The sequence below is a fragment of the Canis lupus genome, chromosome 25 (assembly GCF_003254725.2).
Source record: "Canis lupus dingo isolate Sandy chromosome 25, ASM325472v2, whole genome shotgun sequence".
Lineage (NCBI taxonomy): Eukaryota > Metazoa > Chordata > Mammalia > Carnivora > Canidae > Canis > Canis lupus.
Genome location: NC_064267.1, coordinates 45,259,685 through 45,286,914, shown reverse-complemented (window position 1 = coordinate 45,286,914; position 27,230 = coordinate 45,259,685). Strand labels below are relative to the sequence as shown.

The 27,230-nt window shown below is 38.9% G+C and overlaps 1 protein-coding gene and 1 pseudogene across 2 annotated transcripts in view; both read right to left on the bottom strand.

The window, feature by feature from the left end:
• Positions 1-27,230, bottom strand: part of LOC112669926 (UDP-glucuronosyltransferase 1A1-like) — a 146,054-nt gene that overhangs the window by 48,688 nt on the left and 70,136 nt on the right. The window lies entirely within an intron of this gene.
• Positions 8,826-25,358, bottom strand: LOC112670165 (UDP-glucuronosyltransferase 1A8-like; annotated as a pseudogene).

Sequence of the window (27,230 nt, the reverse complement as noted above, 5' to 3'; positions counted from 1 at the left end):
TAGTTCAGCCACAGCGCCATGTAACCATCACCACTGTCTAGTTCCAGGACGTTTTCATCGCCCTAAAGGAAATCTGTTCCCCATTAAGCAGCCATTCCCCATTTCCCCCTCTCCTGAGCCTTTGGCGACCCTTCATCTGTGTTCTATCTGTGGGCTTGTCTATTCTGGGTACTTCACCAAAATGGAATCACAGCACATATGGCCCTTCGTGTCTGGGTTCCTTCACTGAGCGTTGCATTTTCAGTGTTTATTCATATTACATACCAGATATCAGGTCTTCATCCACTCTTACAGCTGAGTGATATTCCACTATATGAATAGACAGCATTATGTTTATCCATTCACCACTCAAAAGACATTTGGGTTGTTTCTGCCTTTTGACTATTATGAACAGTGCTGCTACGAACATGCCTATAGAAGCTTTGGTATCAGTACCTGTTTTCAATTCTTTAGATACATACCTGGGAGCAGAATTGCTGGGTCATACGGTAGTTCTATGTTTAACTTTTGGAGGAACTACCAAACTGTTTTCTACAGGAGCTACATCGTTTTATGTTCCCACCAACAATGGATGAGGGTTCTAGCTTCTCCACATTCTTGTCAATTCTTATTCCACCCCCCCCCCTTTTTTTTAAATATATTCATATCAGGCATGAATTTGTATCTCATTGCGATATTGATTTGCATTTCTCTAGTACCTAATGATGAGCATCTTTTCCTGTACTTTTTGGCCATTCATACATCCTCTTTGGAAAAATGTCTATATTCCAAGTCTTTGTCTGTTTTTATGCTCATTAGAGTTCTTTACCTATTTTGGATACCAGAATCTTATCAAATATGTGACTTGTGAATATTTTCTCCCATTCTATGGGTCGTCTTTTCATGCTCTTAATTGTGTATGCATAAAAGTCATTCATCTTGGTAAAGTCCAGTTTATCAATTTCCTTGTCTGTTTCTTGTACTTTTGGTGTTATACTTAAGAAACCATTGCCAAATGTAAGGTCATGAAGATTTAGTTCAATATTTCCTTCTAAAAGTTTAATAGTTTTACCTTTTATATTTAGGTTTTTGATCCATTTTAATTTTTATATATGGTGTCAGGTGAGGGTTGAAATTCATTTCTTTGTATGTGGATATCCAGCTGTCTCAGCACCATTTGTTGAAGAGACTACTCTTCCACTGCTGCACAATTTTGACATTTTGTCAAAATCAATTGGCCACAGATGTATAGGTTTATTTCTAAATTTGTAACTCTATTCCATTTATCTGTATTTAAAAGATACAGAGATAACTGGGGAAATTTAATAAATAGTCTAGAAATTAGATAACGTTAAAGAATTATTGATTTTGTTACGTGTGATCAATATACTGCAGCTATGTAATAACAAGTTTTCCTTATTTTTTATATTTAGTGAAGTCTGGGGATGGAATGACACGTCAAGAACTTCCTTTAAAAAATAACAGTCAAGGAGGGATTCCTGGGTGGCTGAGTTGGTTAAGTATCCAACTCTTGATTTCAGCTCAGGTTGTGATCTAAGGATGATGAGCTGGAGCCCTGCATTGGGCTCCACACTCAGTAGGGAGTCTGCTTGAGATTCTCTCTCTCCCTCTGCCCTTCTCCCCCCACCCTGTTCTCTATCTCTCAAATAAATAAATCTTTAAAAAATAAAACAAAAATTTAATTTAAAAAGTAAAGAAGTCAAAAAATTTAAGAAAGAGACAATGGGATAGATGAATTAGTACAGCAAAATACTTAAAATATTGAAAATTATTTAACCTAGGGATCAATATATGGGTGTTAATTATTCTACAGTCTCTCCTTTTGTGCATGTTTGAAGACTTTGATAATAAAAAGTTGAAATAAATAATCTTAGTGAGAGGTGCTGGGTTTCCCCACTAACAGATACATTTGAATTTGAATTTGACTTTTGGGATGAAGCCAGAAGCTGAGAGAAACGAAGAAGCATGCATAAACTCTTCCTGTTTCCATTTCTCCAGAGCTAGAGCAACTGCCCTGAATTGTATAGACTCAGACTGAATTCTTTCTAGCTGGACCCAGTAATCAATTCTGTTAGAACTCACTAAAAATTGAAAAATTCTGGAAATGATTTTTTTTTCCCCACTAAAACTACTTTAGTGTTTTCCTGAATGATAATCTGCCATCCATGTGAAAGCATTTAATTACATCCCTGAATATAACTCCCCTGGACAGGTTAAAGGAGATTTTGTTGTAGGAGACTCTTAGGAAAATCTCCCTCATGGCACTTGAGACACAGGACTACAAACACACACATGCACACACTAAAATGCACATGAGCAAAACACACTATTATCAGGCTATGTTTTCTTCTATCAGACAGATGAGATTCAGACTATGACTCCTGTTCTCAAGCACGGTACAACAAACTATGTGCTTTTTCCAAGAGACATCCTGCCCATCTGAAACAAGGCAGGAGAAATATGCAATGTCCATAGGTCTTTTGATGAAAATGTACTTTTGCAGTTATGCTGTATCCAATGTTTTTTGTTAAGGGGGTCTATTTAATTTCAGAATTCCTCTTTAGGATCAGAATTCCTCATAAATAATTATGCTTACTTTGGGACACCTGGCTGGCTCTGTCAGGAAAGCATGTGACTCTTTTTTTTTTTTTTTTTTTTTTTTTTTTAGCATGTGACTCGATCTCAGGGTCATGGGTTCAAAATCCACATTGGGTATAAAGAAAGAATATACTTACTTTAAAATTATATTTATAAATATATGTTGCAAAAATAGAAGCACATTTATAAATATATAACCTTTTACATATATTAAAGACTTTCATACATATACACCCTTTAATAGATATATAAAACCATAAAATTTTAAAATATTTGAAGATATGAATAACCAAACATACAAAACTGTATATGGTTCAATATATTTTACGGATCTCTATATAGTAGGTAGCTATGAAATCATATATGGCTTTACACATCTCTAAAATCCTCTGAGTGATCCAGTATAGACTGGTTTGGGAAGCATTTGGGATCTTACCCCAGGGTAGAGGGGAAGGGTGCAGGTGGTAAACAGGTGGTGCTTGGCACTTTCACTGATACAGAGCAAACAGGGAGGCTCAGCCTCTCAGAATCCTGCAACTTGATCTCCTTGCCATCAAGAGAACCACAGCCTGTTCTTACCAAGAGCAGAAAGCCAAGCCTAATGTTGACAGGCCTAAAGAGCATGATTTCCCTTTCCCATTGGTGGCTGACAAGTCACTTATATACCAACCATCTGCTGAGAATGTGTAGGGTTGAGAGCATAGGACTAGACTTTAGGGGCCAATAAGGATCCAGGGTATATGGTGTGCCTTTGCCTCTTCAACTCAACTTTGCTGTGAATCTAAAACTTCTCCTAAAAATGAAATAGATTAAGGGAAAAACAAAAAGATGGAGGCTCAACCCTGGCCTCCAGGAGAGCTCTTCCAGCAGAGAAGACAGATAGGCAAATGATGCCAGACAGGATGAGGGTGGCACTGCTCTGCCAGCTGGCTTACTAACAACTGCCTAAGGAGCCATGGCAGCAGGATTTAGAGCCGCCTGCAGCCCCATTACCGTACAACAGCCACAAACAGGTGCCTCTGAGCAGCCTTTACCTGGCTTCTACCAGCCTGAGTGTATCAGCAGCAATTCCAAGTTAATATGAGCTCAACTCAGGACACCACTGACACCCCTGTGCTCAGACTCCCTCTGCTTCTAGGCCCAGGTACCTGACAGCCACTCTAAAGAAAGGTTAGCTCTTACTTCTTCCCACCTCTCCAAGGCTACTGTGTGCCCCAGTTCTGATCTAGCCTGAAGAGGGGCCGGGCTGGGCTGAAACTGAGTGTTCAAGGGGCCACTGGCCTATGTCCAAGAGACCATAAAAGGGCAAGGCAGGCCTATCTGTAAGGTCAGACACTCCTTCCACTTTTCCAGATAGGCTTCCTGTTGCAGCTCTGAATCATCTCGTCTCTGGAGCCCTCCCAGATTTCCCTGGCCATGGGGTTCCATGTTCCCCTTTCTGTGCACATCCACGCACTGTATGGGCACTTCCACTTCCCGACTCTGTGCCCTGGACCAGAGCTCCTCTGGCCCTCCCAGCTGTAGCACAGACCTAGTTCCATTGCATCCCCAATGCAAGTCTGTCTGGAAAATGTCAGCGTAGGATCATCACACTGCAACATCTCTTAGTAACATGCCTGATAGCTTCCCAACAAAGTCTATGGAAACGAGTGTCTTTTCAGGAAGAAAGAAAAGCCTTTTGTTTTCTACCTTCAGGAAGCACTAGTTGAAGCACTGCTGGGATGTGCAGCAGACAGAAAGCCCAATGATGTGACCCAGGAAATGTCCCATCCTTTTGGAGTGAGGGACAAGGTCTCTGTCCCTGCCCCCAGGGAAAAGCCAGAAGTAAAAAACCAAAGAGAAGGGGAGTCAAATGAGCCAGTCAAAGACCCCATTAACCACAAGGGTTCAGGGACATGTGCAAATCCTAAAATAGGGGTACCTGGGAGTCAAGAGCATTACAAAATTATCCTACTTCCATGTATTTGTTATTGATGGAAAGATGTATGAATGGGGATGTTGCAACCCCAATTGTATTAGGAGAAACATGACCTCTGCATCCAATCACAGTACTTTTCTTTAAAAATAACTGCAAACACAAGGACGCCTGGGTGGCTCAGTGGTTAAGCGCCTGCCTTGGGCCCAGGGCATGATCCCAGGATTTGGGATCAAGTCCTGCATCAGGCTCCCTGCATGGAGCCTGTGTCTCTGCCTCTCTCTCTGTGTGTCTCTCATGAATAAATAAATAAAATCTTAAAAAAAAAAAAACTGCGAACACCAGTCATGATCCCACAGCTGATCAGAAGCACTTCGGTTACCTCTTGAGTGCTCTAAATTCAAATTCAGTAACCCTGCTTTGTATCAGTAGCATTCATTTACTAATAAATTTTCATGACCTGGTGGTGCAATGACTTTTTTCAGGGATAATAAAGTATTACCATTTATCTAAAACTTATGTTTTCTTATCAGATCCCCCTTCTTCAGTCATCGCATTTCTGACTTTTCCCCGAAGGAGCCCAGAAATCTTGTTCTCCACTTCCAAAGGGATAGAAAAATCTGAGCAACCTATTTTTGTATGGCTCATGAGCTAAGAATGGATTTTATATTTTTAAAGAGCAGTAAACAAACAAGCCAACAAACAGACAAACAGTTTACAAGACACAGATGGAATATGATGCTACAAAGTCTAAAATATTTACCTTCATGCCCTTTACAAAAAAGTTTACCACTGAGGGGGGTACTTGACGGGATGAGCACTGGGTGATATGCTATATGTTGGCAAACTGAACTCCAATAAAAAAATAAAATAAATTTTAGGGGATCCCTGGGTGGTGCAGCAGTTTGGCGCCTGCCTTTGGCCCAGGGCGCGATCCGGGAGACCCGGGATCAAATCCCATGTCGGGCTCCCGGTGCATGGAGCCTGCTTCTCCCTCTGCCTATGTCTCTGCCTCTCTCTCTCTCTCTCTCTCTGTGTGACTATCATAAATTTAAAAATAAAAAAATTAAAAATTAAAAAAATAAATAAATAAAATAAATTTTTTAAAAAGTTTACCAATCTCTGATGCAACATCTTTAATTTACACAAATTAACATGATCCCTATTATAACACTTAAATTCACTCTTAATGTATGGATGATGAAATTGCTTAATGATTATTTTGCCCCCCCCCCCAAATTTCTTGAGGTAAATGTCATGCATTACATAAGTCTGCATATCCTACAGGTCAACAGATACCTTCATTCTCATTTGCCTGCAGTCATGCTAAATAAACCCATCATTATCATCTTAGTTTTCATATATGTATGTGTGTGTGTGTGTGTGTGTGTGTAATCTGAGCACAATTTCTCCAGCTATGTGAAAATTCTGGTGCCTGTGGTATGCAAGACAAGGTGAGCAGAGTCCCCTTACAAAATGCTGTCTTTCCAGAAGTGGTTCAGGCTGTGGGTAGTCTGAGTTACATACACAGCATGCCCACAGTACAGATTCATGGAGGGCATGGTCCAATCCTAGCCACTGTTTAGTTCAACAGGGAAAATCAGGTTCCCACTATATGGGAAAATATGACTTTTACAATTTGCTGAGCCTTCAATAGCCAGATCAGTAGATAAAATGCACAATACGTCCCTAATAAAATAATTAACCATAAGATATTTCATCTGGATTTAGTTGCAATGTATTCACAAGGAATCTTACTCTTGTATTTGTCAAGACCTTGTCAATTGTAGGGACTGAATCCCAAATCAAACTGGCCAGACCAACTATTTAACATTATTCAGGAACTATCAAATAATTGTTCTGAACTAATTGTTCAACAATGTTTTGAAGGTACATGCTCCAATAAAGCAAAATAAGAAGCATGAATACGGGGAAGGATTACTACAGGCAGATGATATTGTATACCTAAGAGTCTTAGAAACTAAGAAGAGAAATTAAGAATGTGGTTAGATAGAAGATAAATGTGCAAAAACCAAAGCTATACATTACTTTATACTAAAAATTACTAAAAATTTTTATGCTAAAAATTGATTACTAAAAATCACTTCAAAATAGCAATGAAAAAATGCCCTATTCACAATAGTTTCAAAAATAGTAATATGCCTAGGAATAAACGTTACAAGAAAAGTGAAAGGCATATAAAGTAAACTGCAAACTTTTATTAATACAAATAAAGTAAGATCTGAATAAAGACAAATATTACAACTCTAAGTAGGAAAACATCAAAGCAAAAAGATGTCAATCTTTCTCAAATTAACAAAGACCTTTTTGTCATATAAACACAACCCTATTATTTTTGAAACTAGACAAAGGAATTTGCAATTTTGTGAAAGAGAAGCAAAAACAAGAATCACCAAGAAAATATAGAAAAAAATAGTGACTATGGGGATTTCCTTATTATATATTAAAACAGACTATAGAGCTACTACAATAAAAATATGATACTGCCACATGAGTAAATAAATAAATTGATAGAACAAAACTGAGAGTTCAAAAGTAGAGTTCAAAAAAGTAAATAAGGGCAGCCCCGGTGGCGCAGTGGTTTAGCGCTGCCTGCAGCCCAGGGCGTGATCCTGGAGACCCGGGATCGAGTCCTGCATCGGGTTCTCTGTGTGGTGCCTGCTCCTCCCTCTGCCTGTGTCTCTGCCTTTCTCTCTCTAGCTGTGTCTCTATAAATAAATAAAATCTTTTAAAAAAAAGTAAATAAATCTGGAAATTTAAAAGATGATAAAGATGCATTTCAACAGATAAAGAATGGATTTCTTTATTACATGATGTTGGGACAATGGACTATCCATTTAGAAAAATAATAATGTTAGATCTTTATACCATGTAAATTCTTCACGGTAATAAACATATTAACACTGGAAGAATTAAAAATACTAAAACATAGTATGGAAAAAATGTTTATATATCTCAGGCTTGGAAAGACCTAAACAAGGTGAAATCCAGAAACCACTAGGAAAAATGGTAACAAGTTTCACTAACCAAAAAGAAAACTCTATATGACAAAAGATAAAGAGTAGTCAAAAAATATTTGCAATACATAAAAAATGTTAATATTAATAGTCCTACTACTCAAGAGACTTACAGTCATTAGCTATAAAAAGACAAATGGCTCTAGACAAACGACTAAAGAGGTGAATACATAATTCCCAAAAGATGAAATCAAGTGACCAATCTATGTATGAAAATCAAAGCAGCTATGTAGAATTTTTTTGTTAAAAGAGTTTTGAAAGTCTGACGACATCTAAAGCTGGAGAGGGTATGGAAAAACTAGAGCTCTCATGTACTGTTCATCAAAGTGTCAGAATGTTCAATCTTTTGAAAGCAATTTCTCAAATTAATTAAAAGGTAATATGAGTATACCATATGGCCCAGCAAGCCCTACTCCTAAGGACATTGCCTACAGAGAGAAGAGAAAGAATGTGGTAATGTGAGCATGCAAAGAAATTATTTAAGAATGTTTAGCACAATCTTGCTTATAAAGGAAACAGTGGGAAAAGCTTAAATATCTATCAGTATGGATGAGTTGAATGAACTATAGTGTACCCAAAATAAAGAATTTTATTATTAAAAAGAATGTGACAGATTTGTATGGGCTGACTATAAAGATGTTAATGATTTATTAGAAAGTGAAAAGAGCAAGGGGGATGGCTAAGTGGCTCAGTGGTTGAGCCTCTGCCTTTGGCTCAGGGCATGTTTCAGGGGTTTCTGATTTAGTCTCCCATCAGGTTCTCTGCAAGGAGCCTGCTTCTCCCTCTACCTAGGTCTTTGCCTCTCTCTCTCTGTCTCACGTGAATAAAAAAATAAAATCTTTAAAAAAAAAAAAAAGCAAGGTAAAGAACAATATGTCCAATCAATTACTATATTTTATATTAATAATACAGATGTGACAATTTACATTAGATATATGTGTGTATGTATGTATATATATATATAATTTCAGAAATGGGAAAAGAAAAGTAGCATACAAAACTGCTAAGGGCATTTTCCTAAAAGAGATGGCATTAGAATTTTCAAAAAGAGAAATTTCACTTCTTACTGTGTTTTTCAGTAGTTTCCAAAGGATAGTACTACAAAACACACCCTAAAATTATATACAATTATATCAATTGTATATATATACATGTCAAAGAGGGCAACTTTATAAGATTTGCTAATCCACGAATCAATGAAATGGCACAAAAGAATTCTTTCAACCAGGAAAAAATCTCCAAATGTAAGAAATGTAAATGTCAAATCCGGAGTTCAGTAGGAATCTTTTTTTTTTCCTAATGCCCAAAGCCAGATTATTCTTACTATGCAAACGAAGAGGTAATTACCTTTGACAATGGATTTCCCTCCTGGCATTTGATGCCTGCAATGAAGACCAAGTTGGGCATCACAGGTTTGGGATAGTCCAAAACAAAGTCAGTTCTTAACCAAATTGACGTAAGGCTATAGAGATCATAAGGTATGACAGCTGTTTGGAGAATCTCAGATGCAACTTCTTGAGTTTTTAAAAAAATAGTGGGAAAATAAATGTTCCTCCAAGTGGGAGATATGATTCCTCACTCTCTCTGTCTCTGAAACTCATGGCATCTGACAACATGGAGAAAGGTCTAGGAACATAAGAAAGGGGACTGGGGCACTGTGTGCTTTCTTCAAGAAAATGGCAAAATAATCCCCTGGTGAAGACCACGGATGGGAGTGAAAAATACTTGGCTACAATTAAGCCACACACATCGAAAGGATCCAGAAACACTGCATCAAAAGAACTCTCCTTTAGGAATTCTATTTGTATCACTAGGGCAGCCCCGGTGGCTCAGCGTTTACGGCCGCCTTCAGCCCAGGGCATGATCCTGGAGACCTGGGATTGAGTCCTACATCCGGCTCCCTGCATGGAGCCTGCTTCTCCCTCTGCCTGTGTCTCTGCGCCTCTCTCTCTCTCTGTCTCTCATGAATAAATAAATAAAATCTTTTTTAAAAAAAATTTGTATCACTAAACAAATTCTTACAATGTTAAAAATGTGGCAGCCGAGAAAATTAAGGCCATTCCACTTTAAGTTCAGCGTTAGCACAAGTACAGCCATCTCAGGCCCCTGCGAAGAAGAGCTGACATTTACCTTGCTTCAGTTACAGGAAAAAACAACTTACAGCTTAATGCTCTAGAAAGCTCCATATCAGAATGAGAATAGAGCTTAATGCCCTCGAAAGCCCCATATCAGAATGTAAACAGAACTTGAGAAATTCCTCCCCCACTTCTGGAGGTCCCCTAGACCAGCCCATAAAACTAAGCTGGAACCCCCCCTCGGGGTCCAAGTCCCTGTTCCACTTGGACCCAAGCTCGAGCTTGCTAATAAACCCTCATGTGTTTGCATCGGTGTCGGCTCCTTGGTGGTTTCTCAGATATGTAATCTTGGGCACAACATTTGGGGACTTGTCCGGAATCCGAGAGACCCCCAGGACCCCATCCGGAGGGTTTCATGCATGGTGAGCGCACTCAACTTTTTCCACCTTTTGCGTGCATATTCTCTGAGAGCTCTAAATTGTACTTTTACCTGTAGGAATTCCAATCTGTATTGGGTCGACATTGGCTTAGGTGGACGCACTGGTGGGCTGTCAACCGGGGGTCTTGAGGAGACGTCCCTTGACCCTGCCGGGAGGACAGGGTCCTCGTCTGTAAGGAGGACGGAGGTCCTCGTCTGTAGGGAGGACGGGATCCTCATCTGTAAGGAGGACAGGGTCCTCATCTGTAAGAGGCGGAGGTCCTCATCTATAAGCGGGACTTAGGTCCTCATCTGTAAGGGGGACGGGGTCCTCGTCTGTAAGAAGGACGGGGTCCTCGTCTGTAAGGAGGGCCGGCTGGCAGCTCTTCAGTTTACTTTTTGCTTTGTCTCCGCAGCCGCACTGGAACGTTTGTCTGCGTTACTGTGTCCTTGTTAACTATCGTAACTGTCTGTGCAAAGTTCTCTGATAATCTGAGAGATCTAACGGGGCTCTTAGATACTGTTCTCTTTACCCACCAGCCTACTTGGGAGGACTGCCAACAGCTCTTGTAGGTTCTCTTCACCACGGAAGAGAGAGAATGAGTTCAGGTGGAAGCCCAGAAGTCTGTCCTGGGAGAAGACAGACAGCCCACCCAAAACCCAGACCTCTTAAACGCGGTCTTCCCCTTATCCTGCCCCACCTGGGACCACAACTTGGCTGAAGGTAATGAGAGGCTCCGGCTCTACCACCAGACTCTGCTGGCAGGTCACCAGGCTGCCGTGCACAAGCCTACCCATCTGGCCAAGGTCTATGATGTGAGACAGGGCAAGGACGACAGTCCAGCAGCCTTCTTAGAGAGAGTCATGGAGGCTTTTAGGCAGTGCACCCTTATGAGCCCAGAAGCCCCGGAAACAAAGGCCGCAATTATCATGGCCTTTGTTAACCAGGCTGCTCCGGACATTAAAAAGAAATTGCAAAGATTAGAGAGACTGGGAGGGAAGAGCTTGCAAGGCTTAGTAATAGTAACACTTCTACATCATGATCCTGACCACTCCCACCACTCTCAAGGTCGACAGGATTACTCCCTGGGTCTGCTACACCCACATCCGACCAGCTGATCCACATGCCATTCTCAAGGACTTTGTTCCAGACTGGAAAAGCCAACCAGACAAGGACAATCCCCTAAAGTTAAGACTGCGCCGTTCTCACCTCTTTCCCACCTCCAAGACTCCCTAGTCTGAGGTTGTCCTTCAAAATAGAAGGGGATTAGACTTAGTCTTCTTACAACGGGGGGAGGGGGTGGGGGTGGGGTTATGTGCTGCCTTAAACATAGGAGGTTGCTTCTTCACTGAGATGTAAATGGGAACGAGAAGAGCAACAAGGTTGGTTCAAACCGTGGTTTAATCATTCCCCCTGGCTCACTCTGAGAGCAGCCTGGACCCATGATAGGGTCCTTCCTTAGGTTCCTCTGAGAGGGGGAAATGTGGAGGCCAAGAAAATTAGGCCATTCCACCTTAAATTCAGCGTTAGCACAAGTACAGCCATCTCAGGCCCCTGTGAAGAAGAGCTGACATTTACCTTGCTTCAGTTACAGGAAAAAACAGCTTACAGCTTAACGCCCTAGAAAGCTCCATATCAGAATAAGAACAGAGCTTAATGCCCTCGAAAGCCCCATATCAGAATATAAACAGAACTTGAGAAATTCCTCCCCTACTTCTGGAGGTCCCCTAGACCAGCCCATAAAACTAAGCTGGAACCCCCCTCAGGGTCCAAGTCCCTGCTCCGCTGTGTTGGGTATACTTGGACCCAAGCTCGAGCTTGTAAATAAACCCTCATGTGTTTGCATCGGTGTCGGCTCCTTGGTGGTTTCTCAGATACGTAATCTTGGGCACAACAAAAAAAGGTATTGAAGACTGTCTTTTAATGGACTTAAGACCAAAAAAAGTGAGCTTTGCTGCAGAGTTTTTCCATTGAGAATCAGAGAAAGTCTTGAACATCTGAGTCAACTCCTCCATAGTGTAAGTTGTGGAATAAGTCTTCACCGTAAAATTGGAGGATTTTCCCAGTTGCCAACTCACCTCTGATATGATTAAAACCAACTCATGCCCTCTTTGGATGAGTTGCTCCACAACCAAACGCATGGTAAACCAGTGGCTCCCATCCATGGGTACTACCAACAGCTTGCCTGCCTCAGCAAAGCAGATGTCAGCAGGAGACACACACACAACAGAGGAAAGCCGGTCAAAATTGTGGCAGCCGTTGGAAATATGCAGCCCAGGGCAATCCAGTTGCTTGGGTTCTGAGTTGGTGTGATAGAATTGGGGGAAGAAGTACAGACACAAAGCCTGTCCCAGGAAAGGGGATGTAACCACACATTCGTAAAAAAAAGAAATTACACTCATTGCCAGTAATGCACTGGTAAGAACAATAATGAATGAGTAGCATTTGCTGACACACATACTTGTACACTTTCCAAATAAGAATACCTTTTGATCTTTGCCTTGGACAAAGATCATGCACTGTATGTCACGCAAAACTCATTTGGAAACAGAATTATTAAGCAATGCCTTTGAGGACTCAGAGCGATCAAAAGAAAAATAAACTTCAAAAAGGTGATATCTTTGCAATTTGTTCCAAGGAAATTTTGGTTTTTACTCTCAGGATACATAAGACAATTTTGCCCAGAAAGATATTGGCATCCAAGTTTCCTAGGAAAGACCTGAAGTCACCTACCACTACCTTCCTCGTGGGTAGTGGAACTGTATTCACATGAGTCCCTTAGATGCCTCGCATTGCCACGTGTTTGTTCCATATCCAAACTCTCTGAGGCTCCAAAATGCTAAGACTGTCAAATCCCGCCTCCATGGACCATTCTAGGGATTGATTGATGGAATGTGACTGTCATCTATATTCAGTCACTTTCCCTAGACACATCACATGCAGTGGGTGATCACCTGCCTAATGCTTACCAAAAGCACTCTGCTAGGCATTCTCTCTCTTTTCTCTGGGCTTCTGCATTCCTCTCTGCATTCCTCTATAGACCTCTCTGTGATGGCTGCCCCACTCGGCCTGCTACCTACCTTCAGGAATCTTTGTATCTGTCTCCCACACTCTACCAAGCACTCATTGAGGCCAGAGGATGTATTTTCTTCATATTTGCACCCTCCTCCCACAGGACCCATGCTATGTCTCACACAGAAAAAGCACACAAGGACCCTTTGTTGGATTGGACTGAATTGCATTATGTGAGTTTTCTACACACCTTTATCAGTGAGCTCAGTGGTGTATGTCAGATAAGACCCTGAGTCTTAGTGAGGAATTCTACAGTCAAGTTGGGGGCATAATCTTTGTTAGGAGCCAGCATGTTCCTTCGGAGATGACTGAACTAGGTTACTAGATATTTGTTTAGTCACCTTTTTCCTCGGTGACTGAGGAACTTTGAGATTAATGTCTGAAAAATAATATGGTAGCAAATGATCTTCCTTTCGAGGAGGATCCTTTAGAATATACATCAATAAAGTAGAAAATAGAAGAAAAATAGAAAAAAATCAATGAACCCAAAAATTTGTGCATTAAAAAGATGAACTAAACTTATAAAGCTCTAACCAAACTGATCAGAAAAAAAGAAGAAAAAAATTACCAATATCAGGAATGAGAAAGGTGGCATCACTACAGATTCAACAGATGCTAAAGGGATAATAAGAAAGACTATCAAGAACAAGTTTATGCCAATATATTCTACAACTTAGATGAAATGAACAAATTCCTCAAAAGATGCAAACTACTAGAGTTTAACAGAGAAATAATACATAAGCTGAATAAAAGTACCTTGTATGTTTTAAGTTGAATTAAGTTTGAATTCAAACTTTCCAACTAATAAAACTTCAAGCCCAGGTGGCTTCACTAATACAAACTACCAAATATTGGAGGAAGAAATAAAACCATTTATTATTCCAGTATACATCCTGAAATGAGCAAATATTATTTCAAGAGAACAGAAAAATAGAGAAATTCCTAATCTTTCTATGAGACCACAGAATTTGTCTCTGAGACCAGCATTGCCACATACCAAAACTAGATAAAGACATCATAAGAAAGGAAGAAAAATTTATAGACCAATACCCTCATAAATATTATGCAAAAATTCTATCCCAAATTTTAGCAAATCAAATTCAATAATATAATGTATATAAAATATGAGATCTATATAATAATTATATACAAAAAGATAGTGGGACTTACACCAAAAAAGGCTCTTTTAACATTAGAGAATCACTCAAGGTAATTCACCATAAAAATAGACTGAAAAATACAACCATATGATCATCTCCATAGGCACAGAAAAAGTATTTGACAAAATCCAACATCCATTAGTGATAAAAATTGTCAGAAAACAAGGTAAGAAGGGAATGCTCTCTACCTAATAGAAAGTATCTACGAAAACCCATAACTAACAAAATACTTAATGATGAATGACTGAATGCTTTACTCCTAATCACATACAAGTCAAGGTTGACCATCCTACCACTTCCATTCCTATTGTTCTGGAGATTCTAACCAATCCAATCAGTCAAGAAAAATAAAAGGCCTCCACTTTGGAAAGAAAACTCTAACTGCGTTACTCACAGATAACGTGATCATCTCTGCAGAAATTCCAATGTAATCTACAAAATATCCTAGAACAAATAAGTTAGTTTAGCATTGTTGCAGAATACAAGATAAATACTTAATAATCAATCATATTTCAGGGCATCTGGGTGGTTCAGTTGGTTAAACAATCAGCTCTTGATCTCAGCCCAAGTCCTGATCTCAGTGTCCTGGGATGGAGCCCCAAGTCAGGCTCTGTGCTCATTGCAGGGAGTCTGCTTCAGGATGCTCTTTCTTCTTCTGCCCCCCTTCCCCCTGATTGCTCATGTTCTCTATTTCTCTCTCTAAAATAAATAAATAAATAAATAAATAAATAAATAAATAAATATTTAAAAACCAATCAGGAGAAGTCCAAGAAGGCAGATGAGAAGGAGACCTTAGTTTCATCTGCTCCCAGGAATTCAGCTAGATAGTATTAATCATCCTGAACTCCTGCAAACTCAACAACCACTGATCTAAGAAAAGAATAGCTGCAACTCTACAAATAGAAAAGTGACCACTTTTTGCAAAATAGGAGGCTGGAGATGTGAATCTGGGGCAATATAACAGAAGATAAACCCTGGGAGGAGGGAGACTCCATAAGCTGGCTACCAGGAAGTGCTAGAGCAGTGGAGCACAAAATCTGATGATTAAATGCAATAAAAAATGGAGGCTCTGAAGGCTAGGATAATGAGGCAGAAGAAAAAATAAGTGATATAGCAGATAAAATGATGGAGAAAAAAGAAGCTGAGAAAAAGAGAGAAAAACAAATACTGGATCACAAGGGGAGAATTCGAGAGACAAGTGATAACATAAAGGAAAACAATATTAGAATAATTAGGATCCCAGAATAAGAGAAAGGAGGGGTGCAGAAGGTATATTGGAGCAAATTAAAGCAGAAAATTACCCTAACCCGGGGAAGGAAAGAGGCATTCAAGTCCACCAGGCACAGAGAACCCCCTTCAAAATCAATTAATTAGATCACACCACAACACATAACAGTGAAACTTGCAAATCTCAGAGACAAAGAGAAAATCTTGAATGCAGCTCAGGAGAATAAGTCCATATCCTACAAGATAGAAACATTAGGTTGGCAGCATACCAAACCACAGCGACCTGGCAGGCCAGAAAGGGCTGGAACGATATATTCAGGGTGATAAATGAAAAAAAAATATGCAGCCAAGCATACTTTATCCAGCTAGGATGTCATTCAAAATAGAAAGAGAGATAAAAAGCTTTCAGGACAAATAGAAACTAAAAGAATTTGGATCACCAAAATAGCCCTACAAGAAATATTAAAAGGGACCCTTTAAGCAAAGAGAGAGCACAATAGTAACACACAGCAGAAAGGAACAGAGACAATCTACAGAAACAGTGACTTTACAGGTAATACAATGCCACTAAACCCATATCTTTCAATAATCACTCTGAATGTAAATAGACTAAATGCTCCAATCAAAAGACACTGTGATCAGATTGAAGAAAAAACAATAGCTATTGATATGCTGTCTGCTAGGGACTCACTATAGACCCAGAGATACATCTAGATTTAAAGTGAGGGTGTGGAAAATATTTATCATGCTAATGGATGTCAAAAGAAATCTGGGGTGGCAAGCCTTACATCAAACAAATAAGATTTAAACCAAAGACTGTAATAAGAGATGAGGAAGGACACTATGTCATAATTAAAGGGTCTATCCAACAAGAAGATCTAACAATTGTAAATATTTAGGCCCTTAATATGGGAGCAGCCAATGAGAGAAGCCAATAAAACCTAAACCCAGCAGGAGAGGAGCAAAAATTAAGATGAGAGCAGAAATCAATGAAATAGAAACCAAAAGAACAGTAGAACAGATCAACAACACTAAGACCTGGCCTGGCTCTTTAAAAGGATTAATAAGATTGATAAGCCCCTGGCCAGACATATCAAGAAGAGAAAGGACCCAAAAAATAAAAATATGAATGAAAAAGGTAGATCACAACCAACACTAAAGAAATACATACAATTATAAGAACATATTATGAACAACTGTATGCCAACAAATTAGGCAATCTGAAGGAAATAGATGCATTCCTAGAGATGTGTAAACTACCAAAACTGAAACAGGAAGAGACAGACAACCTGAACAGGAAGGAAATTGAAGCAGTAAACAAAAACCTCCCAACAAACAAGAGTCCACAGCAGGATGGCTTCCCAGGGGAATTCTACCAAACATTTAAAGAAGAATTAATACCTATACTCCTGAAGCGGTTTCAAAACATAAAAAAAAAAAAAAAAAAAAAAAAAAACGGATTGAAAACTTCCAAACTCTTTCTAGGAGCACAGCATTACCTTGATCCTAAAACCAGACAAATATTCCCCCAAAAGGAAAATTACACACCATTATCCCTGATGAACATGAATGCAAAATGCTAGCCAATAGGATCTAACAGTACATTGAAAGGATTATTCACCACAACCAAGTGGGAGTTATCCCTGAGCTGCAAAGGTGGTTCAACATCCACAAACCAATCAATGGGATACACTACATTAATAAAAGAAAGGAGAAGAACCATATGATCCTTTCAATAGATGCAGAAAAAGCATTTGAGAAAGTATAACATCCTTTCTTGATTAAAACGCTTCTCCAGGTAGGGATAGAGGGAACATACCTCAATATCATAAAAGCTATCTATGAAAAGCCCACAGTCAATATCATTCTCAATGGGGAAAAACTGAGAGCTTTTCCCCTAAGGTTAGTAATATGCAGAGATGTCTAATCTCACCCCTGCTATTCAGCATAGTACTAGAAGTCCTAGCATCAAAAGTCAGAAAAACAAATAGAAGGCATCAGAATCTGCAAATAAGTTAAAATCTCACTCTGCACATGACATGATACTATATGTGGAAAACTCAAAAGACTCCACCCCAACATTGCTAGAACTCATACAGCAATTCAACAAAGTTAACAAGTCAGGAAACAGCAGATGTTGGTGAGGATGCAGAGAGGGGGGCACCCTCGTCAATGTTGGTGGGAATGCAAGCTGGTACAGCCATTCTGGAAAACAGTATGGAGGTTCCTCAAAAAGTTGAAAATAGAGCTACCCTACAACACGGCAATTGCACTATGGTGTATTTACTCCAAAGATACAAATGTAGTGATCCAAAGGGGCACCTGCACCCCAATGTTTATAGCAACATTGTCCACATTAGGTGAACTACGGAAGGAGCCCAGATGTCCATCGAGAGATGAATGAATAAAGATTTGGGATATATATACAATGGAATACTACTCGGCCATCAAAACAATGAAATCCTGCCATTTGCAATGTCATGGATGGAACTAGAGGATATTATGCTATGAGGAATATTTCAATCAGAGAAAGGCAATAATATGTCATCTTGCTCATATGTGCAATTTAAGAAACAAAACAGAGGATCATGGGGAAAGAGAGGAAAAAATAAAACAGGATGAAATCAGAGTGGGAGACAAACCATAAAAGACTTTTAATCCTAGGGAAAAAACTGAGGGTTGCTGGAGAGGAGAGGGGTGGGAGATGGGGCATCTGAATGATGGACATTAAGTAGGGCACAGAATGTAATGAGCACTGGGTATTATGTAAGACTGATGAATCAATGATTTCTACCTCTGAAACCAATAATATATTCTATATTAATTAATTGAATTTAAAGAAAAATTTAAAAATTAAAGTAAATAAATAAAATGTTCTAGGGAGCTAAAAAAACAATTGTATTTCTATATACAAGCAATGAACAATCAGAAATGAAAATTTCAAAATACCATTTAAATAGCATCAAAATTTTGAAATACTTATGGGATAACTCTGACAAAAGATGTGAAACACTGTACCCTGAAAACCACAAAACATTAGTGAGAGAAATTAAAGAAAATATAAATAACTGAAGGGATAAATCATGTTCATGAACTGGGAGATCCAGAGTTGTTAAGATGACAATTCTCTCCCAAATTGATCTGTAGATACAATATAATCTCAACCAAAATCCCAGCAGGCATTTTTGCAGAAATTGGAAAACTGATTTAAAAATGTATATGGGACTGTAAAAGATCTAAAATGACCAAAATAACTTTAAAAAACTTGGAAATGGCATACACTGTATACTTATATCTCCCTAACATTCATATTTGAAACTCTATACTGATATGATGGTATAAGGAAGTGGAGCTTTGGGGGTTAATTAGGATTTAGATAAGGTAGTGGGGCCCCCATGAATGGGATCAGTGCTTTTATGGGTCAACAGAGACCATGTTTTCTCTCTCTCTCTCTCTCTCTCTCTGTCATGTGAGTATACAAGAAGTCACCAGACTGCAACCCAGAAAAGGGCTCTCACCAGAATGCAACCATGGCAGTAACCTGATCTTGGACTTCAAACTTCCGAACTTCTCTATAGTATTCTGTGACAGCAGCTGAACCGACTGAGACAGAAAGCTAACACTTTTCATTTCAAGACTTCTTGTAAAGCTAGAGTAATCAAGTGTTTCATAAACAGATCATTGAAACAGATTAGAAAGTCCAGAATAAATCCATAGATATATGTACAACTGATCTTTTATGGAGATGCAAAGGCCATTCAGTAGAGGAAACAATAGCCTTTTCAACAATCAGATATCCATCAGCCAGAAAGCAAGAAAAGACATCACCTCTGTGGTCTTCCTCCCAAAATAGCTGAAGTCTGGTTTCATCATGATTTTTTTTAAAAAAGGACAAACCGGGGATCCCTGGGTGGCTCAGTGGTTTGGCGCCTGCCTTTGGCCCAGGGCACGATCCTGGAGACCCGGGATCGAATCCCACATCGGGCTCCCAGTGCATGGAGCCTGCTTCTCCCTCTGCCTATGTCTCTGCCTCTCTCTCTCTCTCTCTCTCTCTCTCTCTCTCTCTCTCTCTCTGTGACTATCATAAATAAAAATAAAAATAAAAAATAAAAAAAAGGACAAACTGAAATTGGGGGCATTCCACAAAATACCTAAACAATAATTCTCAGAACTGCAAATGTCATCAAAATCAAGGAAAGTCTGAGAAATCATCACAATTTAGAAGAGACACTCACTATAATATGATATTCTGGATGGGATCCAGGAAATGAAAAAGGACATTAGGTAAAAATCAATGAAATCTGAGTAAAACATAGACTTTAATCATATCATATTGGTTCATTCATGTGACAAAGGCACTGTAGTAAAATAAGCTGTTAACTATAAGGGAAGGTAGGTACATAGTATATGGGAATATTTCCAACTGCATTTTACAATATTTCTGTAAATCTAAGTCTGTTCTAAATTAAAATTTTATTTTTTAAAAAGGAGAATCCAGGGCAACTAAATGGCTCACTTAGGTAAGCAGCCAACTCGTGGTATAAGCTCAGATCATGAAAACAGGGTGGTGAGGAGTCCCAAGACCAGCACCATGCTCAGCAGGGAGTCTCCTTGAGATCCTCTCCCCTTTGCTTGTCCCTCCCCCTCTGCTTCTCCTCCACACTCACACACACTCTCTCTTTCTTTCTCTAAAATAAAGAAATAAAATCTTTAAAAGGAGAAAAGAAAGAGAATGAAAGAGAGAAAGAGGGGAAAGAAAAAGAAAGAAGAAAGAAGAAGAACGAAAGAAGAAAGAAAGAAAAAAGAAAGAAAGAAAGAAGAAAGAAAGAAAGAAAGAAAGAAAGAAAGAAAGAAAGAAAGAAAGAAAGAAAAGAAAGAAAGAAAGAAGACAATAAAGACAGAATCCACAGACTGGGAGGGAATATTTGTACAGCATATACCTGATTAAGAACTTATGTACTGAATCTATTAAGAACTCTTGAATCTCATGAATAGGGAAACATTTATTTATATACACAAAGATTTGAACAGACATTTCACCACAAGACAATAGAGATGGGAAACAGGCACATGGAAAGGTGCTTCACATCATTGTTCAATAGAGATGTCAAGTTATAGCTACAATTTAATTTGCACACATCTTAGAATGGCTGAAATGTGAAAGAGAGACCACACCCATTGTTAGTGACTCTCTGGAAGGGCTGGGCACTCATTTGCTGCTGGTGAGACCCTACAGTGGATCAGCAGTTTCTTAGAAACCTACACCTGCCATACAGCCCAAGGCTTCCCATTCCTAGGTATTCACCCCGGAGAAAAGAAAGTACACTTCCTGAGTGGCTGATACTTTTCATTTTCTGGTGAAGTTCTGACATCTTACAAAACCTTCTGACTGGGGAGACACCAACACACACACATGCTTCCCCAGCCCTGATTCTTAGAGATCCCAAGAAGCCCAGCCCACTGTAAGCCTTTGAGATGCAAACTACCAATCCAGAGCCATAGGAGACAATATTCCTCTGCCTTAATCATCCCAGGCCTAGGGACCAGGCAACCAGGGAACACCCCTATAGCTTAGAACCCACCAGAGTTCTTCACACTAGCCAGTCCTAGGCCATTTGCCCTGCCCTGACTTGCCTTTCCATGAAAACACCAATGAAGTCAGTGACCCAGGCCCTGTCCTGGCTCCTGCTGCTTCTGCCTCCTGACCAACCCTGGTGCTTCCCCATGTAGCCCTGCGTGGCAGCCCCTTTCTCTAGGACTTGTGAGTAATATAAACTTTGTTTCCCTGAGCCTCTCCTGTGTCTCCTCTTATGGCCGCACCTAAGGGACCATCATATAAAAGGACACAGAATGCTTCCATCCAAAAACCATTTGTATGGGATACGAATATTCAGAGCCACTTTATTTGAGCCACAGAAAACTGGGAACAGCACAAAGACTTATCAACATGTGACTGGATAAAGTGCGCGTTATCCACAAATACAATGCTTCTCTACAATAAATAGGAATGAACTACTACACATGAAACAACAAGGATGAATCTCAAAATAATTTTGCTAAAGAAGCTATGTCAAACAAGAGAGTCCATATTGCATAATTCCATTATGCAAAATTCTAGAAAATGCAAATTAAATAGAGTGACAAAAAAGAGAGCAGTGGTGGCTTTTTTTAGGGTGAGTGTTGTATTACCATATACCTAAAACTTACCTTTTCTTACTAGATCCCTCTTCTCCCTCAGCATCTTATTACTGACCATCCCCTAGGGGAACCCAGAAAACTTGTACTCCATCTCCAAAGGGATGGGAAAATCTGAACAAACTATTTTTTTATGGCTCATGAGCTAAGAATGGAACTTACAATTTTAAAGAACTATAAACAAACAAAGCAACAAACAAAAAGGTTATTAAACAGAGATCATATATAACCCTGCAAAGGCTAAAATATTTGCCCTTTAAAAAGGTTTGCCAATCTCTGAGGCAGCATTGTTAATTTACACAAACTAACATGTTCCCTCTTACAACACTAAAATTCACTTTTAATGTAAGGATGATGGAAAGAGTTTAATTATTCTTATCTCCCCCCCTCCAAATTTCCTGATATCACTGGCATGTTTTATAAAAGTCTATACATCCTACAAGCCAACAGATACCTTGGTTCTCATTTACTTGCAGTCATGCTAAATAAACCCATCATTATCTTAAGTTTCATATATGGGCACGTGTACCTAGTATGAGTGCAGTTTCTTCAGCTATGTGAAGATTCTGGTGGCTCTGCTCATTTCAAGGTGAGCAGAGCCCCCTTACAAAATGCTATCCTTCCCAGATATGCTTCAGGCTGTGGGTAGTCTGAGTTACATAAACAGCATGCCCACAACACAGATTCACTGAGGGCATGATCCATTTCTAGCCACTACTTAATTCAAAGGGAAAAATCAGGTTCCCACTATATGAGAAAACATGACTTTTGCAAAATTTACTGAGCCTTCAGTAAGTCTCTAATAAAATAATTAACTGAAACATGCCACCAGGTTCTTAATTTGGATTTGGATGCAATGTACTCATCAGAAATCTTACTCTTGAATTTTTCAAGACCATGTCAATCCCAGTGATTGAACCCCAAATCAAACTGGCTGGACCAACTATTTAACATTATTCAATAAGAACTATTGAATAATTGTTCTGAACTAATTGTTCAACAATGTTTCTGAAGGACATGCTCCAATAAGGCAAATAAGATGTATGAATTTGGGGAGGGATTATTACTGGCAGATGATATTGTATACCTAAGAGTCTTAGAAACTAAGAAGAGAAATTAGGAATGTGGCTAGATAGAAGATAAATGTGCAAAAACCAAAGCTATACATTAATTACTAATAATCACTTCAAAATAGCAATGAAAAATGCCCTGTTCACAATAGTTTCAAAAATAGTAATATGCCTAGGAATAAATGTTACAAGAAAAGTGAAAGGCATATAAAGTAAAATGCAAAAGTTTATTGATACATATAAAGTAAGATCTGAATAAATAAAGAGAAATACTACAATCCTAAATAGGAAAAGTTCCAAGCAAAATGATGTCATTCTCTCTCAATTTAATAAAAGCATTTTGTCATATAATCAGAACCCTATTGCTTTATTTTATTTAAAACTAGATAAAACAATTCACAATTTTGTGAAGGAGAGTCAAAAACAAGAATCACCAAAAAATTTAGAAAAACAGTGAGTATGAGCATTACCTTACGACATATTAAAACAGACTATAGAGCTACTACAATAAAAATATGATACTGGCACATGAGTAAATAAATAAATCGATGGAACAAAACTGAGAGTTCACAAATAGAGTTCAAAAGAGTAAATAAATCTGGAAATTTAAAATATGATAAAGATGCATTTCAACAGATAAAGAATGGTTTCTTCATTACATGATGTTGGATCCTTGTACCATATAAATTCTTCACTGTAAAAAATGTATTAACCCTGGAGGAATTAAAAATACTAAGACATAGTATGGAAAAAGTGTTTATATATCTCAGGCTTGGAAAGACCTAAACAAGGTGAAATCCAGAAATCACCAGGAAAAACGGTAACAAGTTTCGCCAACCAAAAATGAAAACTCTATATGACAGAAGATAAAGAATAGTCAAAAAATATTTGCAGTACATAAAAAGTGTTAATATTAGTAGTCCTACTACTCAAAAGACTTACACTCATTTCTCTAAAAAAGACAAATGGCCCTAGAAAAAGGACTAAAGAAGGTGAATACATAATTCCCAAAAGATGAAATCAAATGGCCAATTTATCTATGTAGAATATTTTTTTCTTTTCTTTCTTTCTTCTTCTTTTTTTTTTTTGTTTTTTTGTTTGTTTTTTTTTTTTTGGTTAAAAGAGTTTTAGAAGTCTGACAACATTTGAAGCTGGAGAGGATATGGAAAAACTAGAGCTCTCATGTACTGTTGACCAAAGTGTCAGATTGTTCAATCTTTTGAAAGCAATTTGTTGAATTGGTTATAAGATAATATGGGTGTACCATTTGGCCCAACAACCCCTACTCCTAAGGATATGCAGCCTATACAGACAGAACAGCAAGACTGTTGAAATGTGAGAATGCAAACAAATTATTTAAAAATGTGTAGTATAGTCTTGCTTATAAAGGACACAGTGGGGAAAAAGATTAAAAATCTATCGGTATGGATGAGTTGAATGAACCATGGTGTATCCAAAGTAAAGAATTTTATGTAACTATTAAAAAGAATGCAACAGGGGCACCTGGGTGTCTCAGTCAGTTAACTCTCTGCCTTGGGCTCAAGTCATGATCCCGGGGTCCTGAGATGTAGGCCTGCATTGGGATCCCTGCTCAGCAAGGAGACTGCTTCTATTTTTCCCTCTGCTGTCCCCCTCCTTGTGCTCTCTCTCTCTCTCTCTGTCTCAAATGAATAAATTAAATCTTTTAAAAAAGGGATGCAACAGATTTTTATGGATTGACTGTAAAGATGTTCATAATTTATTAGTTAGTGAAGAAACCAAGGTAAAGAACAATAGGTACAATCCATTATAGATTTTATTTTAATAAAATAGGTGTGACAATTTACATTAAATATATGCATATACATAAAATAATTTCAGAAAAATGGGAGAAATACCATACAAAATATCTAAGGGCAATTCTATAAGGCAATACGATTATTCCTATATGGGACAACTGGGTACTCAGCAGTTGACTATCTGCCTTTGGCTCAGGGCCTGATCACAGAGTCTCAGGATCGAGTCCAATATTGGACTCCCTGCACTGAACCTGTTTCTCCCTCTGCCTATGTCTCTGCCTCTCACTCTCTCTGTCTCTCATGAATAAATAAATAAATAAATAAATAAATAAATAAATAAATAAATAAATAAAAATAAATAAATAAAATCTTTAAAAAAAAAAAAAAGGATTATTCCTGTATGGCAAAATCTATGACATTAGATCTCTTTTTAAAAAACTGAAATTTCAATTCTTAGTGTGTTTTTCAGTAGTTGCCAAAGGATAGTACTACAAAATGCACCCTAGAAATTATATACAATTATATCAATTGTATACAAATACATGTCAAAGAGGGCAGCTTTATAAGACTTGCTAATGCATGAATCAATGAATTGGCACAAAAGAATTCTTTCAACCAGGAAAAAAAATCTCCAAATGCAAATGTCAAATCTGGGGTTCAGGAGTGTAAATGTCAAATCTGGAGTTCAGTGGGAATCTTATTTTTTTTCTAATGTCCAAAGCCAGATTATTCTTACTACACAAAAGAAGAGGTAACTTACCTTTGGCAATGTCTTTCCCTCCTGGCAGTTGATGCCTCCAATGAAGACCATGTTGGGCATCACAGGTTTGGGATAGTCCAAAACAAAGTCAGCTCTTAACAACCAAATTGACGTATGGCTATAGAGATCATAAGGCGTGACAGCTGTTTGGAGAATCTCAGATGCAACTTCTAAAGGAGTTTTTAAAAAATAGTGGCAAAATAAATGTTCCTCCAGGTGGAAGATGTGATTCCTCACTCTCTCTCTGAAACTCATGGCATCTGACAACATGGAGAAAGGTCTAGGAACATAAGAAAGGGGACTGGGGCATTGTGTGCTTTCCTCAAAAAAATGGCAAAATAATCCCCTGGTGAAGACCACAGATGGGAGTGAAAAATACTTGGCTACAATTAAGCCACACACATCAAAAGGATCCAGAAACACTGCATCAAAAGAACTCTCCTTTATGTATTCTACTAATTTTGGATCACTAAACAAATTCTTACAATGTAAAAAAAGGTGTTCAAGACTGTCTTTTAATGGACTTAAGACCAAAAAAAGTGAGCTTTGCTGCTGAGTTTTCCACTGAGAATAAGAGAAATTCTTGAACATCTGATTCAACTCCTCCAGATTGTAAGTTGTGGAATAAGTCTTCACCGTAAAATTGGAGGATTTTCCCAGTTGCCAACTCACCTCTGGTATGATTAAAACCAACTCATGCCCTCTTTGGATGAGTTGCTCCACAACCAAACGCATGGTAAACCAGTGGCTCCCATCCATGGGTACTACCAGCAGCTTGCCTGCCTCAGCAAAGCCAGATGTCAGCAGGAGACACACACACAACAGAGGAAAGCCAGTCAAAATTGTGGCAGCCATTGGAAACCTGCAGTCCAGGGCAATCCAGCTGCTTGGGTTCTGAGCTGGTGTAATAGAGGCAGTCCGTGGAAGAAGTACAGGCACAAAGCCCGCCCCAGCGGAGGGAGTGTATTTACACAGTCATGAAAAAAAAAAAAAACTACACTCATTGCCAGTGATGCCCTCCTAAGAACGATAATGAATGGGTAGCATTTGCTGACAAACATGCTTCTAAATTTTCCAGACAGCAGTACCATTTGATCTTTGCCTTGGACAAAGATCATGCACTGTATGGCATGTCGATGCTCTTTTGGAAACAGAATTATTAGGCAATGTTTTGAGGACTCAGAGTGATAAAAAGGAAAGTAAATATCAATTAAAGTGATTTTTTCCAATTTTTTCCAAGGAAAACTTGGGTTATCTTCAGGATACATAAGACAATTTTGCCCAGAAAGAGATTGGCATCCCAGTTTCCAAGGAGGACATGAAGTCACTTACCACTAGCGTCCTCATGGACAATGGAACTGTATTCACAAGAGCCTCTAAAAAGCCTGGCATTGCCACCGGTTTTTCCACTTCCAAACCCTTTGTGGGCTACAAAAGGTTAAGAGTGCCAAATCCTGCCTCCATGGACCATTCTAGGAATTGATAGATGGAATAGGACTGTCCTCTATATTCAGTCACTTTCCCTACACACATCACATGCAGTGGGGTGGTCACTTGCCTGAAGCTTGCCAGAAGCACTCTGCTAGGCATCCTCTCTCTTTCCTCTGGGCTTCTGCATTCCTCTGTCTAGACCTCTCTGCTGAAGGCTGACCTAATTTGGCCTGCTACCCACCTGCAGGAATCTTTGTATCTGTCTCCCAAACTCTACTGAGCACTTGTTGACGCCAGAGGGTATATCTTCTTCATAGTTGCACTTTCCTTCTACAGGACCCATGCTATGCCTCACACATGGAAAGCACACAAGGACTTTTTGTTCCACTGGACTGGATTGCACTGTGTGAGTGCAATTATGGGTGGCTTAAGTGGTGCATGTCAGATAAGACCCTGAGAAACATTTACTGAGGGATTCTAAAGCCAACCTGG